The sequence below is a fragment of the Lacerta agilis genome, chromosome 3 (genome assembly GCF_009819535.1).
Source record: "Lacerta agilis isolate rLacAgi1 chromosome 3, rLacAgi1.pri, whole genome shotgun sequence".
NCBI lineage: Eukaryota > Metazoa > Chordata > Lepidosauria > Squamata > Lacertidae > Lacerta > Lacerta agilis.
Genome location: NC_046314.1, coordinates 16,884,436 through 16,897,595, shown reverse-complemented (window position 1 = coordinate 16,897,595; position 13,160 = coordinate 16,884,436).

Genomic DNA, 13,160 nt, shown 5'->3' with positions numbered 1-13,160 from the left:
TGGCAAAGTACTGCTCAAAAAATAATATGCCAATGTGCCTAGTCTAAAATGTGAAGTATATAAGGTATAAAAAGTGGTGTTTAAAGGAAGATAAACAGATATAGAAGGGAAGAAGAGGAGAAGAGGAAGTAAGGAACGCAGGCTAGTAACAATATAAAAGTGAAAGGAAATTGAGACGGGGGTGGAGGGAAGTGGGAAGGGTGTTGGGATAAGGGTGGATGAAGATATGTTTATGGGTATTTTCTATTTCTTTTCGATATGAGATATATGAGATATATGTATATGGATGTAAAGGTGGATTGTAATGAATGAAGAATGGAAATAATAATAATTGTTTTAAAAAAGACTTCCCTATTTTAAATGTTCCATAAGACTGTCTTGTAGTATTATCAGCACAGAATGCAGATGCTGATGAGAAAATCTACTTACATCTCCATCCACTGTCTCTCTCACTGGCTGAATGATCAAACCAAAGGAGATCTCTATGCCTCTAGAGCCCTAGCGACCAAGGAGCCAGCAGAGGGAGGTGTCACAATGAAGGGCGTGTCACAAGGACCTCCGCAACCTAGCAACCACCAGAACTCAACTGACACTGCTCTCAACTGACACTCCTAAGTTTGCTTATATGGGTTTTAATCCGTGTTCAGCTTTATACAAATATGTAAAATGATATTCCTTTATATTCAAGCTTCTGTTGTTCCTGCACCTACTGAGCATTAGCTGTCTAATCTACCTCTCTGCCTCTTTGGTCCTATATTGCTGAATAGTTGAAAACCAAAAATCACCCCTTGCATGTTTATTCATTTTATTACCCTCCTTCACCAGCAGGTCCCAGGGTGGCTTCCAACAGAACATTAAAATGCAATAATCTATTAAACATTAAAAGCCTCCCTAAACAGGGCTGCCTTCAGATGTCTTCTAAAGGTCTGGTAGTTGTTTTTTTCTTTGACATCTGAAGGGAGGGCATTCCACAGGGCCGGTGCCACTACCGAGAAGGCCCTCTGCCTGGTTCCCTGTAACTTGGCTTCTCGTAGTGAGGGAACCGCCAGAAGGCCCTCGGCACTGGACCTCAGTGTCCGGGCAGAATGATGGAGGTGGAGACGCTCCTTCAAGTATACAGGACCGAAGCCATTCAGTACTTTAAAGGTAAGCACCAACACTTTGAATTGTGCTTGGAAACGTACTGGGAGCCAATGGTGTTATGTGGTCTCAGCGGCCACTCCCAGTCACCAGTCTAGCTGCCGAATTCTGGATTAGTTGTAGTTTCCAGGTCACCTTCAAAGGTAGTCCCACGTAGAGCGCATTGCAGTAATCCAAGTGAGAGATAACTAGAGCATGCACCACTCTGGCGAGACAGTTCACGGGCAGGTAGGGTCTCAGCCTGTGTACCAGATGGAGCTGGTAGACTGCTGCCCTGGATACAGAATTAACCTGCGCCTCCACGGACAGCTGTGAGTCCAGAATGATTCCCAGGCTACGCACCTGGTCCTTCAGGGGCACAGTTATCCCATTCAGGACCAGGGAGTCCTCCACACCTGCCCGCCTCCTGTCCCCCCAAAACAGTACTTCTGTCTTGTCAGGATTCAACCTTAATCTGTTAGCCGCCATCCATCCTCCAACCACCTCCAGGCACTCACACAGGACCTTCACCACCTTCACTGGTTCTGATTTGAAAGAGAGATAGAGCTGGGTATCATCCGCATACTGGTGAACACCCAGCCCAAACCCCTTGATGATCTCTCCCAGCAGCTTCATATGGATATTAAAAAGCATGGGGGAGAGGACAGAACCCTGGGGCACCCCACAAGTGAGAGCCCAGGGGTCTGAACACTCATCCCCCACCACCACTTTCTGAACACGGCCCAGGAGGAAGGAGCGGAACCACTGTATAACAGTGCCGCCAGCTCCCAACCCCTCTAATCTTTATACTGCCGTATACCCACAGGTTTCAGGGCAGTTCACAATATAAAAATACAAAATACATAATAAAAACAAAAACAACCCAATAACACCCCCCCCAACACAAAAGGGCGTTGGATGTCAACAAGGCGAGTCTTGAAAATACAACTCTCTGGTATCAAAGGCCAGATAGCAGACCCCCAAATGCCCCTATTTCCCAGGGACAGTCCCAGATTTACAGACAATGTCCCAGTTTCTGATTTGATCCTGGAATGTCCTGCTTTTCCTTAGGACCTCCCTATTTTAAATGTTCCCTAAGACTGTCATGGAGCATTATCAGCACAGAATGCAGATGCTGAAGAGAAAGTCTACTCACATCTCCATCCACTTTCTCTTTCACTGGCTGAATGATCAAACCAAAGGAGATCTCTATGCCTCTAGAGCCCTAGCGACCAAGGAGCCAGCAGAGGGAGGTGTCACAATGAAGGGCGTGTCACAAGGACCTCCGCAACCTAGCAACCACCAGCACTGAACTGACACTACTCTCAACTGACACTAATAAGTTTGCTTATATGGCTTTAAATCCATGTCTTTGAAGATTAAAGCATCTCGAGATGAACAAGACAGGCCTCAGGATGAAATGCAACACAACACACAGCTGGCTTTCAACATCAAGAGGTAGAAGAAAGGGGGCAGGTGAGCCCCGAGAAAGAGACATCAATTTCAGGTGCCATTTTGGCTCCGGACCCCTCAAGAGGAGGCATTGGCTATGGGCCCAACCAGATTTTAAAAGGGCAGATCTCCCTGGTCAGAGTTCACTAGGACTAAGCATCACAGCAGACCCTCCAAGTGTCCCTATTTTCCAGGGACAGCCCTGGATTTACAGAAACACTCCCAGTTTCTGATTCGATCCCAGAATGTCCTGCTTTTCCTTAGGACTTCCTTATTTTCATCGGAGAAATGTTGGAGGGTATGGAGTTATGCGACCTCTGAGCCAAGGAGATAAGTAACTGTACAACCTTTAGAAGGCATCTGAAGGCAGCCCTCTATAGGGAAGTTTTTAAATGTTTAATGTTTCATATGCAATCACATATAAGACTCCCTGTGAGCCAAGGCAACCTTTTAGCAGCAAATGCTTTGCATACGTTATAGGGAAATACAAGGAGTATGAAGTAATTATAAACAAATTATGCGGTGGCCCATAGTGTTTCACTGAAGCTTAGGTGATGACCTTGTATATATCCAGAGAGACTGAAAAACCTGCCAATTCAACCTCTGTTAATTGAGTGCTTTGCTTATGAGCTGCAGCAAATCCATGTCTTTTTGGAACTGCAAGTGGGGAAACAAAGAAGATATCCACAAATTCCCCCCCACAACATCACTTCAGTAGCAATCTGATTCTATTGATGTGGGTGTGAGGTTTGTGACTTGGCCAGCGACCTAGCTCAGAACCCTTCCAGTTGTGCCCAGACACTTTTGGAAAGCTGCGGCCCTCTTTGTGAGATGTAGGGGTGTTCTGTTGTTGTTGTTGTTGTTGTTTGCAATAAGTGGGATGTAGGGTGCATTGCTGCAATCTTCAGATGGGATAAAGACCAGCATTCCTCTCAATGTGAATCGCACAGATTCCATGGTGTTTCCTTGCACCTAAGTATTAAAAACAGCCTTTAGAGAGGTGACAGAACTCTTCTTAAAAGTGGTATAGTTTAGCAAGGTTATACTACCTTTCTAGCTATCCAGAAGATTTTTGCAGAAGATATTCTCAGCATATATCCCTAGCCTAACTTCTGTAGTGCCCTGACATACACCACTCATATAAATCCTATTCTTTCAAAGCAGCCACTTGTAACCTGAAACCATGCAATAAATGCTAATAAGTTTCCTGCCGTGTAGTGCTCTTTAGACAGCTTATTTTTCATCCCTCCTTTCATGTGCGCGCTTATTGATGGCTTTGTCAGTTCCACAAGTGTTCTTAAAGAAGACAAAAAGTAAATATGAGTGAAAGATGCAGGTCTGATAAGACTCTCGAAGGTACACAGGAAATACTTTCTGAAGACTGTTTTTTCCTTTCCCAGCTTTGTCCTTTTGAAAGTTTTAAGTTACCGGCAGGCTGCTGTTTATAGTTAGCTAAATGTGAAACGCCATATTTCTTCATTAAATGGTCATTTACAGCAAAACAAATAGCTGGTACTAACATGAGGCATAGATTCGTTCCTGTGCCATATAATGGAAACTAATACTCTCTACCACACCACCACTGGGAACGTTGACAGTGTTCAAATATTTAAGAGGATGTCAAACAGAAAAAGGGGGAACGAATAGTTCACGGTGCCTGCTACAGATTGGACAAGATTGAAAGTACATGGGGAGAAGTGGAAGGTGTAGAAACATATAGAGCAATGTAGACTACTGATTCACATACCATGAATCCATTTAACCCAAACTTCCCCAACATGGTGTCCATCAGATACTTCAGACTACAACTCCTATCATCTATTGGCCATGATAGCTAGACGGAAGTTGGGAATTCAACAGCAGCTGGAAGGCACCAGATTGGAGAAGACTAATCCAGCCCAAAACTATCTATGCACACAGCCTTGTATGCAGAGTCTACTTCTGAACTGCTATAAAGCATGGGGTGCAAAATTCAAAGTTCAGAGATGGCAAAGTTCTACTCCACCCATGTTTTCCCACCAGATAAATAAGAGATTTTGTTGTTGATGATGATGTGGCAATGAGTTGTCTTCTCTTACCTGTGTCCACCTGTGTCCTCAGAGCAGCATCGACATGAGCTTGATGCTTGGGAATGAGAGTTGCAGAAGCCCATAAGAATTCCATCTTCTTCTCCAGGGTCCTTGTGCAGTTGAGTCACAGTTTTGAGTATTTCTAGTTCAGCTACAGTTTTCAGCGTTTTTAGCTAGTGCCAGCCAGGCAGTTGGACTAGATCAGGGGTACTTGATCTTTGTGTACTGATCATTTTGTTGTCCAACAAAGCCTGAGCTCATGTACATGAACTTGGGCTTGGTGCTGAGGAACCAGAGGCTAGTGGTTTGGAGAGACCTCAACTACCACGCTGAAGCTGTCTGATCCTGGAGACTTAGAATAGGAACGGACAAATCTGTCAATTTCATTTTCAATTTCATCTCACTTTCTTATTTTTCCAGTCTTACGTTGAGTTCTCCACATTCCTAAAATCACTTTGCATGTCTGTTTTTAATCCTCACGAAAATTCTTCAGCAGTTTAGTGCACGTTTCTCCAAGTTTGCACTTTTCCGCATGCAGTTTTGCCTTATTTAGAGATCTCTCCCCCCCCCCAAGAAATTTCCTGTAATCTATTTTTAAAATAAAGTTTCGATGGTTTCAGAAAAAGGAACATGACCTGAAAGTTGCAACAAGGTGTGGAGGATAAACAGTACTGTTGCAGCACTCTCACAAAGAGTTCCCAAATAAAAGCCATCCAAATGAGTGTGCCTCTATATATTCCCCCTCCATAAAGACACCCAGGGGCATGGAGAGGGAAAAAGAGCAGCCTATCTATTCACATATGTAGCTGAGAAATCAGGTTCTCACTTGTGAGAGCACGCGTTGCGGTGGGGGCCAGAGAGACACCTCCCTGGTAGCTGGGCTGGCTGGCTAGCCGGCCACAGCTCCTATAGGTCCCTGCGAGTTGCTGAGTAGAACCAAATGTATCAATGTTGTGATGGACAGCCCAGCGTCCTTTATATTGTCCTGCATGCAGGGAGATCCTCCTCTTGGCTGTGTGCTTCGGATCACTCACCCTCCTTCCCTTTATTTAGGCCTCTGCATTTGATCTTGCAACTGCCTGTCATGGGGTTGTCTGCTTTTGGGGCTGGGGCCCAGTAGGAATTTTGTCCATTTGGCTGATTGGCTGTTGCCATTTGGTTTTTGCCTACTGCAGTAGCAACTAGTCACAACTTGTATGGTTGGCGGTTAGGCATTGGTTCTTGTGTTGGTTACTGGAATGATGATGGTGTGTAGGGAATTCCGTTAAAGGAATCCAGGGGCTCGATATGCTTTTGTCCGAACCCCCGGTAGGGGGACAGGGCCACGCAAGAGCCCCTGGGACCCCTGGGGAGAGGGAGGGCCCTGCTCCCGGCCTCCTTAACGCTCCCCAGGTGGCATTCTCCCGGCGCTGACCAAAACTCAGCTCTGTCCTGGCGGACAGCTAGTCTGAACCAATGCCTACGCAACCACTCACATAATTTGTATTTGAATAAAGTTGTGGCCTAAATTATTGCCAAAAACCCAAACAAATATTATGTCTCTAGTCTGAGTTCTTGGGGGGTGTCTTGGGGACCTCAACACGCAAAGGGAAACAATGTTAAATCAAACTTCTCATGCTTCTCTGTATCCCGACCCCTCTTCTATATTGGGTTAGTTTTTCAGACAAAGCAATTCCCAGAATTTTGTCACCTGCACCGTCGAGGACCCTCCTCGCTTTTGCAGGATCCGGCAAATTCAATTCCAGATGCAGCAAAGAGGAATACTGGTTCTTTATAAATTAGGGGTAGGATTTCGTGAATTGCCAATGGATAATAAAGCTTTCTCTTAATATATGCAGTTTTGTGCACATTCTCTGGTTTGGGAACTCAATCACAGAACTTGGAGAAAAGAGAATTTCAAAGGATAGTGTATTGCACGTTGCTTTGGGAACTTGGAGTTAAGCAGGTTCACATTAAAATGTGAACTGAATTTCTCCTTCACCTCTAACTCCTATTTGATAGCCACATGATAATGTTAGGGATGACCCAACATGTCACCAGCCTTTGTTCCCAGAAGGTCTTCCGCCCAGGTGATGAAAAGACACAGACTCACTTAGCTTTGGCGAAGTGGTGGCCTCATATTCTACAGTTTCCTTGTTTCAATCATCCACTTTCTGGCCCTCATCTCATGACCCATGAAAATGGTTATCTAATGGTGCCCCAAAACACAACACAACACAACACAACACAACACAACACAACACAACACAACACAACACAACACAACGGGAGTCATGTTTCTGGAGGATGGAGTGGGGTGGGGTTGGGAGGAGCACACAAAGGAGATAGACAGGATCCGTGGACAAAATCAAAATAGGGCTGAAGAATGTGATGTGGGGGAGCAGGGTCGGTGAATTGGGAAAGGACTATTATGGAATCTACCACATACACTCCACGTACACACATCAAGTGCACCTCTTACATTATGTACTGAGAGAAGTCCACATCCTATGGGATGGATCTAGCTTGCCCTTCTGCAAATGGAAGGAAACGACAGCTTCTCATTCTTCCTACAGCCCCCCATGCCCGCACCTTTCGAGCAGCTTTTCAGGTCAAACATAGTCTCCCAGAGGTACTGCACCTGTACGATATCCAGAATTTGCCGTCATTCAGGAAGGTCAATAGCGGACCCATTGCTTGATTATGCATGTTTGTTTAACATTTCATAATGATGCCCTGATGCTGTACTGTGAATACCTGTTCATTTTTGGCCTTTCTTCAAATCTTGCTTTTCCTTGCAGACATTAAAGTCACAGGTTCCTTGTTAGCATTTGGTATTGGGAGCAGATGTGTCCATTACCTATCATGTTCTACTAAAGAATGGATGGGTTATGAAAGGTCAACTCCAGCATGCCTTTCAATCTCCATTATTATTTCCTCTACTTAGTTGCCACAGGCTCAGCAAAAAGACCATAGTCATTAGCATAGAACTGCCTGAGCTTTAAAACAGACTTTCCTCAGAAACATCCTTTCCCCTTCTCCCCTCACCATTGTAAATATCTATCTGAGCTGGCATTCTGTGGGTGAGCAAATGAACCTCGGCACTCCAGTTCAGAAATATCAGCACGTATAAAAAAAAATACCGTATTTTTCGTTCCATAAGATGAACTTTTTCCCTCCTAAAAAGTAAGGGGAAATGTCTGTGCGTCTTGCGGAGCAAATGGTGGTCCCTGGAGCTGAATTGCCCAGGGGCCAAAACCAGATCGTGCTTTTTATTTTACAAAGAGAAAAGGGGGTGTTGAAAGGACCCCGCTCAGCAGCTGATCAGCAAGAGATCAGGAGAGAGATAAGAGTCCTGGCTCCCTTTCAGCCCCACCTCTTTGCCCAGGCCTCCATTGTTGAATGCAGAGGGAGGCTGTTTGTTTCCCCAGCGACATGTGACTGGCTGATTAGATTATCTGTCTGGAAACTGTAGAAATGGCTGTAGGATTAGAAGCTGCAGAACTGTGAGTTGAACCCCATAAAAATGGGGCTTTTCCCTTTGCAAAAACAGCTGCACCACTTTGAGCTGATCCTCAAAAAAACAGGGCTTTCCCCCTTTCCTCCTCTAAAAGCTAGGTGCGTCTTATGGAGCGAAAAATACAGAACTTGCCTTGTATCTTCAGGGTTTGAAGAGTGCATCACTGCTGCTGTTTAACATCAATTCATTCTGGCAGCATGCAAGGCATGTTGCGAAGGACATAGGAGTGTTTGTGGCTTCCACACAGAGAACTGATAAAATACAGCAGCTGAAAAAGACAAAGATGAGGGGGGTGAAGGCCTAGTCCAGTGGTAGCGAACCTATGGCATGGGTGCCAGAGTGTGTACGCAGAGCCCTCTCTGTTGGCACGTGCCATCACACCAGCAGTGCTGTTGTTTGGGGTTTTCAAATTGGGCAGCAGCTTCCCCCGAAGCCTCCTCATGAGTAAACCACTCCCACCCCTCTGACAGCAGCTTAGAGGCAGTTTATCTCCACAAAGCATCCCCCCCCCCGGCGATTGGTGGGATTATTATTATTATTATTATTGCAGCCAGCAGGCTTTTGTTCGTGTGATTGGTGGCTTTGTCAAGGGTTTTTGTTGATTGGTTGCTGCCTGAGATCCTTGAGACTATGTGCAGTTTCTGCTCTGCGTGTCATAGGAAGAGTTTATAATGTGTGTGTTTTTCTCCCCCCCCAAAAAAACAACTGTGATCCAAGCACCCCCAAAAGCTGTTCCAGTCTTGGCAACCCCCCAAAAAAACTCAGGGCAATGTCCCCCCCCCAAAAAAAGCTCAACAACTCAGGGCAGTCCCCCTCCAGCTCATTTTATTACAGTATATTAATTATTATCCCATATTAAATTGCTGTGTTGGCACTTTGTGATAAATTAGTAGGTTTTGAGTTGCAGTTTGGGCACTCGGTCTCCGAAAGGTTTGCCACCACTGGCCTAGTCAGTTGTGGACCGGCTGGATGCATAGGTAGTGGGAGGCACCAGTTGGGGAAGCCCCAAGGGAAGAAGGCTCACAGCTAGGGGATTGGTGGTGGAACGATGATGAATGGTCAGAGGGAGAAGACGGAGCAGACTGGGAGGAGGAGGTTCAGAAGCTGAGTTCGGAAGGGTCTGCTGAGCAGGAAGTAGCTGTGACAGAGAGCAGTGCAGAATCAGAGGCAGAAGCAGAGGCTGGAGAGGAGGGAAGCCTAGAAGCAGACCTCCCTCTTTTAATCGTTTTCATTGTTTTTCTGTTGTGTTTTTTAATGCCACTTGTTTTATTGTACCTTTCATTTGTGGGTGTTTGTGTTAACATTTGTGATGAAATAGTGCTATCGTGTGCTTTAATTGTGTGTGTTTCATTTTTTTGTAATTGGTTTTATGCTTGCAAACCTCTCAGAAGCTATCTTATAAATTAACCAGTATATAAACAAAACAAAACAATATATAGAACACTTTGGGCCCTTGGCCCCGACCTCCATGCATCAATGAGTTCAGCACGTGGAGAGGCTACGTTTGGCCTGCACAACTGGCACACGTGAAGTCTCTCTTTGCACAATCTGATACCTTGCAGACAGTGCATTGTTGTTGTTGTTCAGTCGTTCAGTCGTGTCTGACTCTTCGTGACCCCATGGACCAGAGCACGCCAGGCACGCCTATCCTCCACTGCCTCCCGCAGTTTGGCCAAACTCATGCCAGTCACTTCGAGAACACTGTCCAACCATCTCATCCTCTGTCGTCCCCTTCTCCTTGTGCCCTCCATCTTTCCCAACATCAGGGTCTTTTCCAGGGAGTCTTCCCTTCTCATGAGGTGGCCAAAGTACTGGAGCCTCAACTTCAGGATCTGCCCTTCCAGTGAGCACTCAGGGCTGATTTCTTTAAGGATGGATAGGTTTGATCTTCTTGCAGTCCATGGGACTCTCAAGAGTCTCCTCCAGCACCATAATTCAAAAGCATCAATTCTTCGGCGATCAGCCTTCTTTATGGTCCAGCTCTCACTTCCATACATTACTACTGGGAAAACCATAGCTTTAACTATACGGAGACAGTGCACACAACCTCCCAAGACATGGAAGCTGAGGTTAGGTTTGCTGCCACGATCCTAATTCCTCTCTATGCTCTGGTGCAAAGTTTTGAACATACGCTGAACTATACCATGAGCCGGTTCACATATTTGTCACCAGGAGACGATGACTCAGGTCCAGCGCACCTTCATGTGTGACTCAGCCCTAAGTGATGTTTGCTGTGATGAGTTTTGCAACCCCCTGCGCTGGACTCTGACACCCTTTGTCTAAACTCGTCAGGTTCAGCTGCTACACGCAATGCATCATATGCATGCCCGAGCGTGGCCTCACCCACTGGTCTTCTCACAAAGCAAAAGGATAGGTTAATGCTACTGCAGGCTTTGGTGAGGTGAAAGGCCCTTGTTCCCCTGGAGGATTGACACATTGCAACAGCTTCATCTGATTAAAAGGGGATGTTGATCATTAGTTGACCCACGTTTCTTTCTTCCTTCCCTCCCCCCTCCCTGACTTTCGGCAATCATTCAAAGTGTTCCCAGATGCCCATGAGGCTGTTGGTTACCTGCAAATAAAACATATCTTTATACCAGGACATTAATGTTAATGAGTAGTATCAAAAAGTGCAATTCCCAGACCTTTTCTTTCTTTTCTGTTCTTTTTTCTCTCTCTCTCTCTTTTGGATGGGGAGGGGGGGGGCAGGCAGCCAGAGCTGGTTGGCATTTTGATAGATTGAATGATGGAAGGGGAACATATGCTTTCCAGATTGAACGCAAAGCGTTTGCTAATTCAGAGTCCAGGTCCCTTCGAGCTGCAGCCAAATAAGAATAAATTGCGTAGTATTTGTTACCCACTGGGGATTAATTACTGTGGTTTAGGAGGTAAGTAGCTGCATCACTGAAGGTTACCAGTTTTCTTCTTTAATGCATGGTTAAGAGCTCTGAGGGAGGAGGGGAAATGGCCCAGAGCAAGGGACACGAATATTTCTATCAAAGGAAGGCTGGACAATGGCGAATGAGGTCAAAATGCTCACCTGCAAAAATAATACGCAGTTTTGCTAATTTGCGGTATTGCTTGTATGCTCCCTTCAGATGAAAATCAAGGAGCCCAGGCAAGGCAACAGGAACGTGGCTGTTTTCTTTGTTTGTTTTTAGTTAGTATGACAATTGACCTGTAGCTGGTACTGCCTTAGAAAGAAATAGTATTGTTCCCCAAAGGTCTCTTGTCAGCCTCGAGCTTAAGAGCTGTAAGAAAGGAATCTTCCATCTGTCAGAAAGGACTGCGTTCAAGACCGTATCCTCCTGAGCATTGTGATTATGTGATGATGGTTTAAGGAAATTAGCTCAAGCCTGTGATAAAAATAAGTACTTAATCTGAGTTTGAAAACCGGCCATGGTTGTTGTTGTTGTGTGTTTCCCTGACTCATGTAAAGTTTTGATGGGAAACAGAAAAGCCGAGGTTCGAGAGCAGGGTAGGAAGTGATGTAACAGAGGGGGATTCTTGGGAGGTGCATCATAGAAGAAGAAGAAGAAGAAGAAGAAGAAGAAGAAGAAGAAGAAGAAGAAGAAGAAGAAGAAGAAGAAGAAGAAGAGGAGGAGGAGGAGGAGGAGGAGGAGGAGGAGGAGGAGGAGGAGGAATTTGGATTTGATATCCTGCTTTTCACTACCCGAAGGAGTCTCAAAGCGGCTAACATTCTCCTTTCCCTTCCTCCCCCACAACAAACACTCTGTGAGGTGAGTGGGGCTGAGAGACTTCAGAGAAGTGTGACTAGCCCAAGGTCACCCAGCAGCTGCATGTGGAGGAGCGGAGACGCGAACCCGGTTCCCCAGATTACAAGTCTACCGCTCTTAACCACTACACCACACTGGTGATGTCATCTAATGGAGTGCATGAACTGAAGATGATATACGCACCTCACTTTATCCTCGTAAAGATAACCAGGTGAGGAAGGCAGGGTTCAGACAGTGAAGGACCCTTGAATTTCTTGGTTGAACAGAGATGTGAATCAAAGGTCTCCGCAGCAAAAACTCAGCATGCTAACAGAGGCACTAGCTTTTGCCAGTTTAGGGCACAATCTTAGCTTCTCTATGTTACCCCATCTGCAGCCTTGCCACACAATGTGGCCACGGTAAAAACGGGACAGGATTTTAGGGATCAATCCAGGACAATAATTGCACCAACCCTGGGCTGTTACATTGACTGCATCCAATGTTGCCTCAAGAAAGAAGTGAGACCCAGCTCAGGATCTAGTGGATCACCAGCCAGCTCAGCCCAACCCTCCCTGCTCTTGAAATGTCCTGTATTATGCTCGTATGGCTTGCATGTGTGTGTAGGTAGGTTTCTGTGAGAACGGATGCTGAGTGGGAGCTTATCTGCTTTGCATTTGACTCCACACTGCAGAGCTTAAAAACTGAGGGAAAGGTGCTGAAAGAAATCCGTTTCCACTCAGATAGACAGGATGCTAACCACTGGCCAGGATGATGAATAGCAAGGCAATAGTCACAGGAAAACAACAATAATAATTGCTTGCTTCTTATACAAAGTGGATGGAATTGTAAGTTTGCGTGCTCTGAAGAATAAAAGTGAGCCACTTGATTTCCCACCAAATTTTTTTTGGGTCAGCAACCTTTTTCAGCAGTGGGCTGGTCCACCATCCCTCAGACTGGACTATATTTTGAAAAAAAAGAACAAATTCCTATGCCCCACAAATAACCCAGAGATGCATTTTAAATAAAAGCGTACATTCTACTCATGTAAAAACATCAGGCAGGTCCCACAAATAACCCAGAGATGCATTTTAAATAAAAGCGCACATTCTACTCATATAAAAACACACTGATTCCCGGACCGTCTGCGGGCTGGATTGAGAAGGAGATTGGGCTGCATTTGGCCCACGGGCCTTAGGTTGCCTCCCCATGATTTACTGTATATCCTCTCTCTAAACACTGAACCCAAGGCACTGTGCAACCTCCCATCCAGGCACTGACCAGACAAGCCCCCAACCTGCTGTCTTT